At 44.7% G+C, this 9751-nt stretch overlaps 1 long non-coding RNA gene across 1 annotated transcript; it reads right to left on the bottom strand.

The window, feature by feature from the left end:
• Window positions 1-7217: 7217 nt before the first annotated feature.
• LOC120748097 (uncharacterized) lies at window positions 7218-8476 on the bottom strand. Its single transcript, XR_005699294.2, has 3 exons — window positions 8348-8476; window positions 7765-7858; window positions 7218-7445 (listed from the first exon to the last, which is right to left on the bottom strand). It is a non-coding gene; the product is annotated as an uncharacterized LOC120748097 (long non-coding RNA).
• Between the last annotated feature and the right edge of the window lie 1275 nt (window positions 8477-9751).

Here is a 9751-nt window from a genome sequence, read left to right as displayed (position 1 = left end):
CATTATTATGCTTTCTTTTGCCTACTGGAAATCCTGAACATACTTTCTAGTAGACCTGCCCAGGATTTTCTCTTGGATTTCTTTTAGGCCACTGAACAGGAAAAAAAAAAAAAAAAAAAAAAAAAAAAAAAAAAAAAAAAAAAAAAAAAAAAAAAAAAAAAAAAAAAAAAAAAAAAAAAAAAAAAAAGTCTCTGCTGTGGAATGTATTTCAGGGAGCAGTCTTGCCCTGGTTGGAGATGATCATAGAGATCTTTCTTATCTCTATGACTAACTTCCAGACACCCAGATTGCCTCCTTACATATGGAAGATGTATGGGCAGGATTTTTTGCACAAACCAGACTGCAGCAGATGGGTGAAATATACAGCACTCTGTCTTTGATTTAGCAAAAATAATCTACTTCGCATTCATGGGGACTGCACGGTTTCCCATGAAGTCTCTATGCAGGCTGACTTCTCTATCGGCTCTGCTAAAATTTCAAATATTTTGTAACTTGATTATGCTAATTTTTTCTCCAATTAGGGAAAATATAGTGCATTTGATGCCCTTTTCCTCTCCGTCGACCAGCTCAATGACATTTTGTGCTTTCTCAGAAGAGCATTTGTCTAAAAGCCAGAGAAAAACTCCAGCTCCTCAGGTTTCTGGTAGAACAACCACAAAGGGAGTCTGAACACCTCAGGCTGGTTCACAGAGGACTCTCTCCCACAGAGAGCAGGAGGTCTTGATGCTGGACCTTCTGCACATGGACAATTAGCATTGTCCATGTGCACATGGGCATTTAGCTGGCCCTAAGGATGGCTCCCAGCAAGCTCCAGCTCTCAAGATGATACCTTAGTTTAATTTCTTACCCAACAATGACCTGGCCCATGCAGGATTGTGCATGTCCTGTGATGGGATGGTCACAGAAACATTTGGGTGGCAGCCACACTATAGTAACAACTCTAATGTTTTGTCACTTGGGACACGACCCTGGATTTCATTACTCATAGGCACGAGAGGCACTGAGAGACCCATAAGCCACATCTGTCTGAAGACCCAGATAGTTCTGACTCCCAAAATTCTGTTACAAATGTCTGTAAGATGTGTATAAGCCAAAGGCAATAAAACTCTTTCAAGCTCAATTTACATGCGGTCACCCCAAATTCTAATTTCACAGCACAATTTTTCCTCTCTTGTCACAGCTGAGCAGTGAGACAAACTAATTTTTGAGATGAGTAGGAAAAAAGAGGGAAAAAAAATAAAATAAAAGAAGTAGGCACTCAAATCTATCCACCTGTGCTGGGAAGTGGACTCCATTTAAGGACCATATGCTGGAGGGATGCTTTGCTCATGCCTCAAATAAGAACATGAGGAACACAAGGAGAACAAGACTGGCCCTGTCTCTGTTCACTCTTGCTGGTGCTGGCAGTGTTGCAGAGCCAACCCATTTCACTAAACGAGCTTTTTCCACTGTGTTGTCCCTTGTGTTTTAGAGGTCTTCTCCCTCTAACATCAGTAAACTCTCATTTTTCAGGCTCCTTCGTGCAACCACACATGTACCCCTGCATAGCAAGGACAGGGAGCCTCAACACTGCATTGGAGGAGGCAGAGTAGTCTCTTGCTAAGGTTGCGATTTTTTTTTTTTTTCCCCTTTTCCATTATTTTTGTAATTTTTTTGTTTAATTTTTCCGTGCTAGGCTATGCAGCAGGATCAGGCAGATGGACTGCAGCCCTGCTCTGTACACCAGGTGGCCTCAGCGGTATGTGCTTCAGTCCTGACCATCTCAAGGTGCAACCACCACTCCTGATGATGCCCTTTTTGTTCGCAGTGATCTGAGCATGCTTTGCAGCACAGTGAACCAGAGCCAAGAATCGTGCAACAGGAGAACATGTAGGAGATAAAACACGTGCATGGATGTGATTGATATCAGAAGGCATCTGTTAAACACACATAGTATTTGTATGAAACAACTCTGCAGACAGAGTACTGCTGTGTTGTAGCTACCTGGAGGGACAGAGAGTTGTTTTCCTCTTCTCTTTGAATGAAGTTCTTAAGAAATAAAAGCCTCAGCCACAGGCAAGCATTTTGCATACTGCCACATAGTGATTTATTCTTTAAAGAGGAGAATGGAGGAACCAACATGTGACAGATAAAACTGCTGAGTGGGAAACTGCAAGAGGGTCTCAATGAGAGGCTGATTGTTCCCGTGGAGGGAATCTACTGGTGGAATCTCTCATCTCACTGAACTGATTTAGTATGTATACAAAGCAGGAATACACTGATTAAATCTGCTGGCCACATGAAGTTAGAGGATGCTATTAATGTGATGGAAAATTGTGAGTCACAGAAATTTGGCAAAGCTCAGTCATACAAAACGTAGGTTGCCCACCTGTGGTGGCAGTCATCTGAAAAAAAAGCAAATTTCTGTGGAGGAGTTACTCACATGAATTCTCTTTACTGTTAGCAGCGACAAAAGCACTTTAGACATATCATCCATGTCTTTTTAAAATGGATACCTAAGGTACATTTAAAGGACTTTGCACTAAGTGTAGCTATCACTCACTCTTGATGGTAAGGACTCCATAAGGAGTCTGGGTCAGCTGCAGATGCATGAACTGTGCTCATCTAGAAGCTGGAGATTAATCACGTTTGGCTTTAGAGGAGAATTATAATTTCTCTGCAAGATAGTGCCATCCACAGAGAGGGATAGAGGAAGGGCAGCTTGATCTCCTCAAGCATGCAGACCTCTGATTTTCAAGTCGGAAAACAAGGAAACAAATAAAAACTGAAAGTAAATTATGATCCTGGAGTGTTCAGTCAATATATTTCCTGTACTGAAAGTCCTGCTCTGAGGCAGAAATGAATGAATGAATTTCCACCAGGAACAAATGCAAAGGGCGTCTGTGATAGTGACCAGGCATTGACCATCACTTCACAGAGGACTGAGGTAGTTTGTCCAGAGGGAAGGTGCGGGAAGGGAAGGTGCGGGAAGGTGCGGGAAGGGAAGGTGCGGGAAGGTGCGGGAAGGGAAGGTGCAGGAAGGGAAGGTGCGGGAAGGGAAGGTGCGGGAAGGGAAGGTGCGGGAAGGGAAGGTGCAGGAAGGGAAGGTGCGGGAAGGGAAGGTGCGGGAAGGGAAGGTGCAGGAAGGGAAGGTGCGGGAAGGTGCGGGAAGGGAAGGTGCGGGAAGGGAAGGTGCGGGAAGGTGCGGGAAGGTGCGGGAAGGTGCGGGAAGGGAAGGTGCGGGAAGGGAAGGTGCGGGAAGGGAAGGTGCGGGAAGGGAAGGTGCGGGAAGGTGCGGGAAGGGAAGGTGCGGGAAGGGAAGGTGCGGGAAGGTGCGGGAAGGTGCGGGAAGGTGCGGGAAGGGAAGGTGCGGGAAGGTGCGGGAAGGTGCGGGAAGGGAAGGTGCGGGAAGGGAAGGTGCGGGAAGGGAAGGTGCGGGAAGGTGCGGGAAGGGAAGGTGCGGGAAGGTGCGGGAAGGTGCGGGAAGGTGCGGGAAGGTGCGGGAAGGGAAGGGAAGGTGCGGGAAGGTGCGGGAAGGAAAGGTGCGGGAAGGTGCGGGAAGGTGCGGGAAGGGAAGGTGCGGGAAGGGAAGGTGCGGGAAGGGAAGGTGCGGGAAGGTGCGGGAAGGTGCGGGAAGGTGCGGGAAGGTGCGGGAAGGTGCGGGAAGGGAAGGGAAGGGAAGGGAAGGGAAGGGAAGGTGCGGGAAGGGAAGGGAAGGGAAGGGAAGGGAAGGGAAGGGAAGGGAAGGGAAGGGAAGGGAAGGTGTGTGATTTTCCAGCTGCTATCCAAAATTCCGTTTAGAAGATTAGCCTTTAGCACCTCTATCTTTCCTCATTATTATCAAAGATAGAACCATGTTTTCACTAATTTCCCCATATACCATTCTGGCTGCATCTCTCTTCAGCATGGCTTCTTTCTCTGCCGTGCCCACAGCGACCTGGTTAAACACTGTCTCAGATCCTGAGCTTTCCAATTCCCTGTAGGCTTCACCAAAGATTGTTAAAATGAACATCTCTGACTGCATGGGGATTAACTGGGCCCAATCTAAATCAGGGGTCAGTGCCACATCCTATAGCTTGACATTTCTCCTCCTTTTTTCCTTTCCTTCTTTAGCCTTTCAAAAACAGGAGGGGAACTGGAATGCTGAGAAATCAGAGGAGCCATCAGAATTGCAACTGCTTGCCACAATGGAGGGATACATGACTGGAGAGAGAGAAAATTCACAGAGAGATCTGAGAGAGAGAGAGAATGATGAATTAAAATGATCAACACCTAGAACTAAACTGTCAACAGAGATTAAGAGAAATGGGAAGCAAGGCAAGGCTATGCAATACCTGATGTATTCTATTTCAGCAGTGGGAAAAGTACTCTCCTTTCAGAAACCAGTTAGTGGCCAAATAACTCAGATTGCTCAGAGAAGCTGTGGCTGCCCTATCCCTGGAAGTGGTCAAGACCAGATTGGATGAGGCTTGGAGCAACCTGGTATAGTGGAAAGTATCCCTGCTTGAGGCAGAAGTTTTGGAGTGGGAGGGATTTAAAGGTCCCTTCCACCCAAAGCATTCCATGATTTTATGATTCTAAGTTGGTTAATATACATGAAATAATTGAAACTCCTTGTCCCTCAGTTTTGTAAAGGAAAACCACAATCCTTCCCACTACTTGAACCCTTTGCATGTTTGCCAAAGGTTGACATGAGAGAGGACAGGTGGACAGACTGCCTCAGGGCATACCCACTCATCCTCACCTGTCACGGAGGGCCACCAAAGAGCAAGTGGTTAGCTTCTAAGGGGACAAGGCTCAAGAAGGTTTTGACAAAAGATGAAATAATTGGATGTGTCTTATAAGAAGGCAGTGGGCAGTAGAAAAGGAGGGAGGTGTGGTTTGGAAGTGGCAGAGTTACTTGTGGATGGTGGTGAGGCACATGGGTTAGTTTAATTTCAGGAATACAGCTCAAGAATTAGACCAGAGACCACAGAAAAGGTCTGGTAAGGACATGGTGAGTCAGATACTGGACAGTTGGGAGAAACGTTTCTCATTATTGTAAACTATTTTTTTCCTCCTATGCTGCTTAATTGATCTCAGGAACTCACTACTGTAAAGTATTACTGAGCATACAATTTTGCAGGAGGAAAATACAGTTGGAAAAACTATGAGTTATCTCACAGAGGATAAATTGCATAATGGAAGCACAATACAACCTAAACTCTCATACTACAGGGTATACAATCATTACTGCTGACAGGTTTATATAGCAAAATTAGTCCATAACTGCTCAAAGGGAATTCTTATGTCTTCCTCTGAGGAACTCTTGGAGGAAGAATCTGGATTAAAAGCTTTGCTATTTGTATCCAACACAACTTTTCCTATATCTTAAAAAATCTTTTACATTTCTAATTCATATGAGATGGAAAAAAATTCATATCTCCTGCAGGTTGCATAAATTTCAATAAGAACAGAGGTTTAATTTCTCTGAATGGGATTCCTGGGAAAAGCAGTGAGATCCAAACAAAAGCAATGCATGAGCTGTTTTGGAGGGCCATCCAACCTGCAGGCATCTGATGGAAGTGCAGTTGTCCATAGTCAGTGAACATCTCCCATTAAATCAGTGCTTTAATTGTAGGGACCTCTGAGACTTTTTAATGGGGTCCCCTGATACTCCTTCCACTGAGGTCCATTTGTCTTTGTAGCATATGTCCAGATGCACAGAAGATAGAAAGAATTCCCTTCCCTTCCCTTCCCTTCCCTTCCCTTCCCTTCCCTTCCCTTCCCTTCCCTTCCCTTCCCTTCCCTTCCCTTCCCTTCCCTTCCCTTCCCTTCCCTTCCCTTCCCTTCCCTTCCCGCACCTTCCCTTCCCGCACCTTCCCTTCCCTTCCCTTCCCGCACCTTCCCGCACCTTCCCGCACCTTCCCTTCCCTTCCCGCACCTTCCCTTCCCTTCCCGCACCTTCCCTTCCCGCACCTTCCCTTCCCGCACCTTCAAGCACCTTCCCTTCCCTTCTTGAAAATTTAGAATTAAAGACTAAAAATTCCAGCATACAAGTTAACAATTAGGGAACTGAGTTAGAGGCAAACACATCTCAAGGTTCAGAGGGCATCCAGTTTTCCCGGAGGTGTCCAGTAGGTACTGTTAAGTGACCCTCTGGTGCCTGGGTTTTTAGGTGGCACACATTCACAGCGAAGATGAAGGGAACCACTGTCTGATTAGCCTGTGGGATTCCTATGTTTTAAGGAAAGAAAGTAGGCTCTTGAGACCATAGCAGGTGTCTTGGACAAGAGATCCTGAATTCTGTGGCTGTGCCAGCTAATAGAGTGAAATGTCTGAAGAGGAAACGAATAATTATTCTTCAGGCTGGTAGGAACATATGATGGAATTCCCCATCCTCTGATAAACATATCTACAAGCAAGTGATCAAACTGAAATACTTTTGGTTCATAAGCAGCTAATCTGCAAAGAAATCTCTCCCCTGTTCCTCCCATTGCTTTCACATTATTTTCATGTCTATCTAGATTTGTTTGCTTGTTAGTCTGTGGCCTCCCCCTAAGGATGTAACTGCAGATGGATAAATTATTTTATTTTATTAAATATTATTCTTGGCTTTTTGGAGATTTTTTTTTTGTTTTGCTTTAATGATTATTCCTTCTGGTGTTATTTCAGTTTTCAATTACAATTGTGTGACTTGTGTGTATGTGTGTCTGGTACACTACCATTTTGTAAATGGATGTATGCACTTATTGTTAATTGATTCCCCAAATAAAACCAAATGCTTGCATTGAAATAATGTATTATATTTCTTGCATGCCACTGAGCTGGATGCCTTCCAGTTTGGCCACTACTGCTGCTCTAGAGAGGGACATTTTTCTCTCCCTCCCATTACCCCTGGAGTAAACAGAGATGATGTTATGCCAATTTTCTCTGTGGACCTCATATTATTGGTTGATATCTCTGGAAAAAGGTGGCCAAAGTTGCACCTCTAAGTGTGTATTTGGGCATCTAGACAGACAGTTGCTTTTAAAAATATTCCAACAAAACACTGAACTCTCAGAAACCCACACAGGCTTCAGTGAGGGTTTTCTTCCCTGAAGCCAGGCCACTACGGGGTATTTTTCAAAACCAGCCCTTATTGGCCTATTTCTGCTCCTACCAAAATCACTGTCTACTTGAGAGCTATAGCAGAAATGAGAATTAATCCACAATTGGTCATTTAGCCAGTTTTTGCTATCCAAATTTATTTTCAGGCTTTAGCTGGAAAACACAAGTGAAGTCCCTGATGGTGGGACCATGCACTTCAGCAGGTTTCAGCAGGTCATCTAGTCTTGTTTTATGCCAAAAAAGAGAGATGATCCCCTGTCAACTGTGATTCATCCCACATGTTACAAACATCTATCTTAGGAATAGATGAATCATTTCCTGGAGATGCTTCTCTTACTCCCTCTGCCTTCTCTCCATCCAGGAAACCTAGAAGAAAGCTTAAGAGAGACTATAAATTGTAGATAGCTAAAATGGGGGACAATGGCTGTTGATTCATTGAATTCTAACTTTCAAATGTTGTCAGCATTTTGACAGTTTGGAATTTTATATTGCTAACTATTTTTTGCCATTTTTTACACATTTCCCCCTCAAAAAAAAATTAAACTGGCCCATTGAGCTGGTATGGAAATCTGTGATGAAAATTAGTTGGACAATCACAGGCAACTTAATGTTGTTTTAGGCAGTGAAGGGTTTCATATTTGGTCTTCAGCTGCCAGAATGAGTCAAGTTTTCCATAAGACATAGAAGCACTTGTACCTATTAGCAAGCGTCCAGAGCAGGCCACAGAGATGGTCCCAGGGCTGGAAATCCTCTGCTCTGGAGCCAGCCTGGGAGAGCTGGGGGTGTTCACCTGCAGAAGAGAAAGCTCCAGGGAGACCTCAGAGCCCCTGTTAGTGCCTGAAGGGGCTCCAGGAGAGCTGGAGAGGCACTTGGGACAAGGCATGGAGGGACAGGACACAGGGAATGGCTTCCCACTGCCAGAGAGCTGGGACAGATGGGATATTGGGAAGGAATTCCTGGCTGTGAGAGTGGTGATGCCTCGGCACAGGGTGCCCAGAGCAGCTGTGGCTGCCTCTGGATCCCTGGAAGTGTCCAAGGCCAGGCTGGATGGGGTTTCGAGCAACCTGGGATAGTGAAAGGCCTGGAATGAGCTGATTATTAAGGTCCTTTCCAGCCCTAATCTATAAGGCAGGATTCCTCTCTGTTGGTCTTGAGAGGATAATGTAAATGCAAGCCTACAGCTGGATCAAGCCCCTGGTAAAATACCTTAAGAAAAATGAAGCAGAAGCTGAGGAGGAAATAGATTAAACCATCCAAAACATAAGTGTCCGGAGCTCACCTGTGCTGAGAGACTTGAGCTAGCTCTCACTGTGGGGTACATCTCACCACGCAGAGCCAACAACTGAGGTCCTGGAGCACAGCTGGGCTGTGGCCTGGGCTGAGCAGCCTGCTGATTACACTGGCCTTTCAGCAGGATTAATTATCACTCAGCTGATAAAGCACAAATGTTTTTGGCTGCTGTGCTGGCTTGTTTGGGACCTTTGAGTGGGGTTGTGTTATATGTTGCAAGACCACAGGCACAAAGGAAAAATTTTTGATGGTGATTGTATAATAATGTGTGTTGACGTCAAAGGCTAAAAAGCTGGAAGGCCCTATGAAAAGAACAAGTAGCAGCTTGCTGAAAATAAACTGCTCATTTCTCAGAAATCCTTCCTGCTGTAGCAACAGTGTTTTTAACCTGTAGAATATAATAATATCCCCAAGGAAGCTGAGAACTCCCAGAATGATTTAAAAGCTCTTAAACCTTCATATAAAAGTGCAGCAGAACATCAGAAGATTATTGAGCCTTAATATAAAGGCCTACTCATTATTACCTGGTTATCTACTGACAAAGTTGAAACCAGTGTCTTGTCATCTTCTGGCTGAGCGTGGTAATTTTTTAGAATTGGAGACACATAAACAATAAAAAACATAGGATCGTACAAGGAATTGACATAGGAGGTAATTTATCTTACTCCAGTATTGATCATTCCTCAGCCACAAAATGCAATACAGAAATGTCAAGCATTCTGGTGTTGCTCAGTGTGACCAAGATTTCTGATGTGATCATCTGGGGGAGCAGGTGCCCTTCTGAATGATGCTTTCTCTGAAGGAGGGATAGCAGTGTAAGGATGACAGCATCAGTGAAGCCAAATCATCCATTACCCTCCAATCCTGCCTCCAAGAGAAATTTATGAGACATCATTCCCAAAAGTTGCAGCTAGGGGTTTAACACATGAAAAATGAAACATGAAAAATGTCTTCCTAATTCCCATGCATGTATGTTAGTGACATTAATTGTATCACACGATAAGATCAAACAAGTTTGAGTTGTTCTTTTCCCTATATCTCTTTCTAATTCAGTGGCTGACATGCATTGAAATGGTAAGCTACTCAAAAAACCAAGAAAAAACTAGAAAACCTTGTTTCACAGAGAGGGTACTTTTGTGCTTAGGCAATTTCCCTCTCTACGAGTCCCCTTTTGTAGACCTGAAGGTGGGTAAGTCCAGTGCTTCCACCACAACATCCTTAAAGATTTTGAGTTGGAAGGGACCTTAAAAATCATCCAGATCCAACCTCCTGCCACAGTTGGACACTTCCAGTGATACAGGGGCAGCCACATTTTCTGTGGACAGCTTGTGCCAGGGCCTCCCCATCCTCACAAGGGATAGTTCCTGCCCAGCATCACATCTAACCCCATCCT

Source organism: Hirundo rustica, unplaced genomic scaffold (genome assembly GCF_015227805.2).
Source record: "Hirundo rustica isolate bHirRus1 unplaced genomic scaffold, bHirRus1.pri.v3 scaffold_517_arrow_ctg1, whole genome shotgun sequence".
NCBI lineage: Eukaryota > Metazoa > Chordata > Aves > Passeriformes > Hirundinidae > Hirundo > Hirundo rustica.
This window is presented reverse-complemented; position numbering and strand designations above follow the sequence as displayed.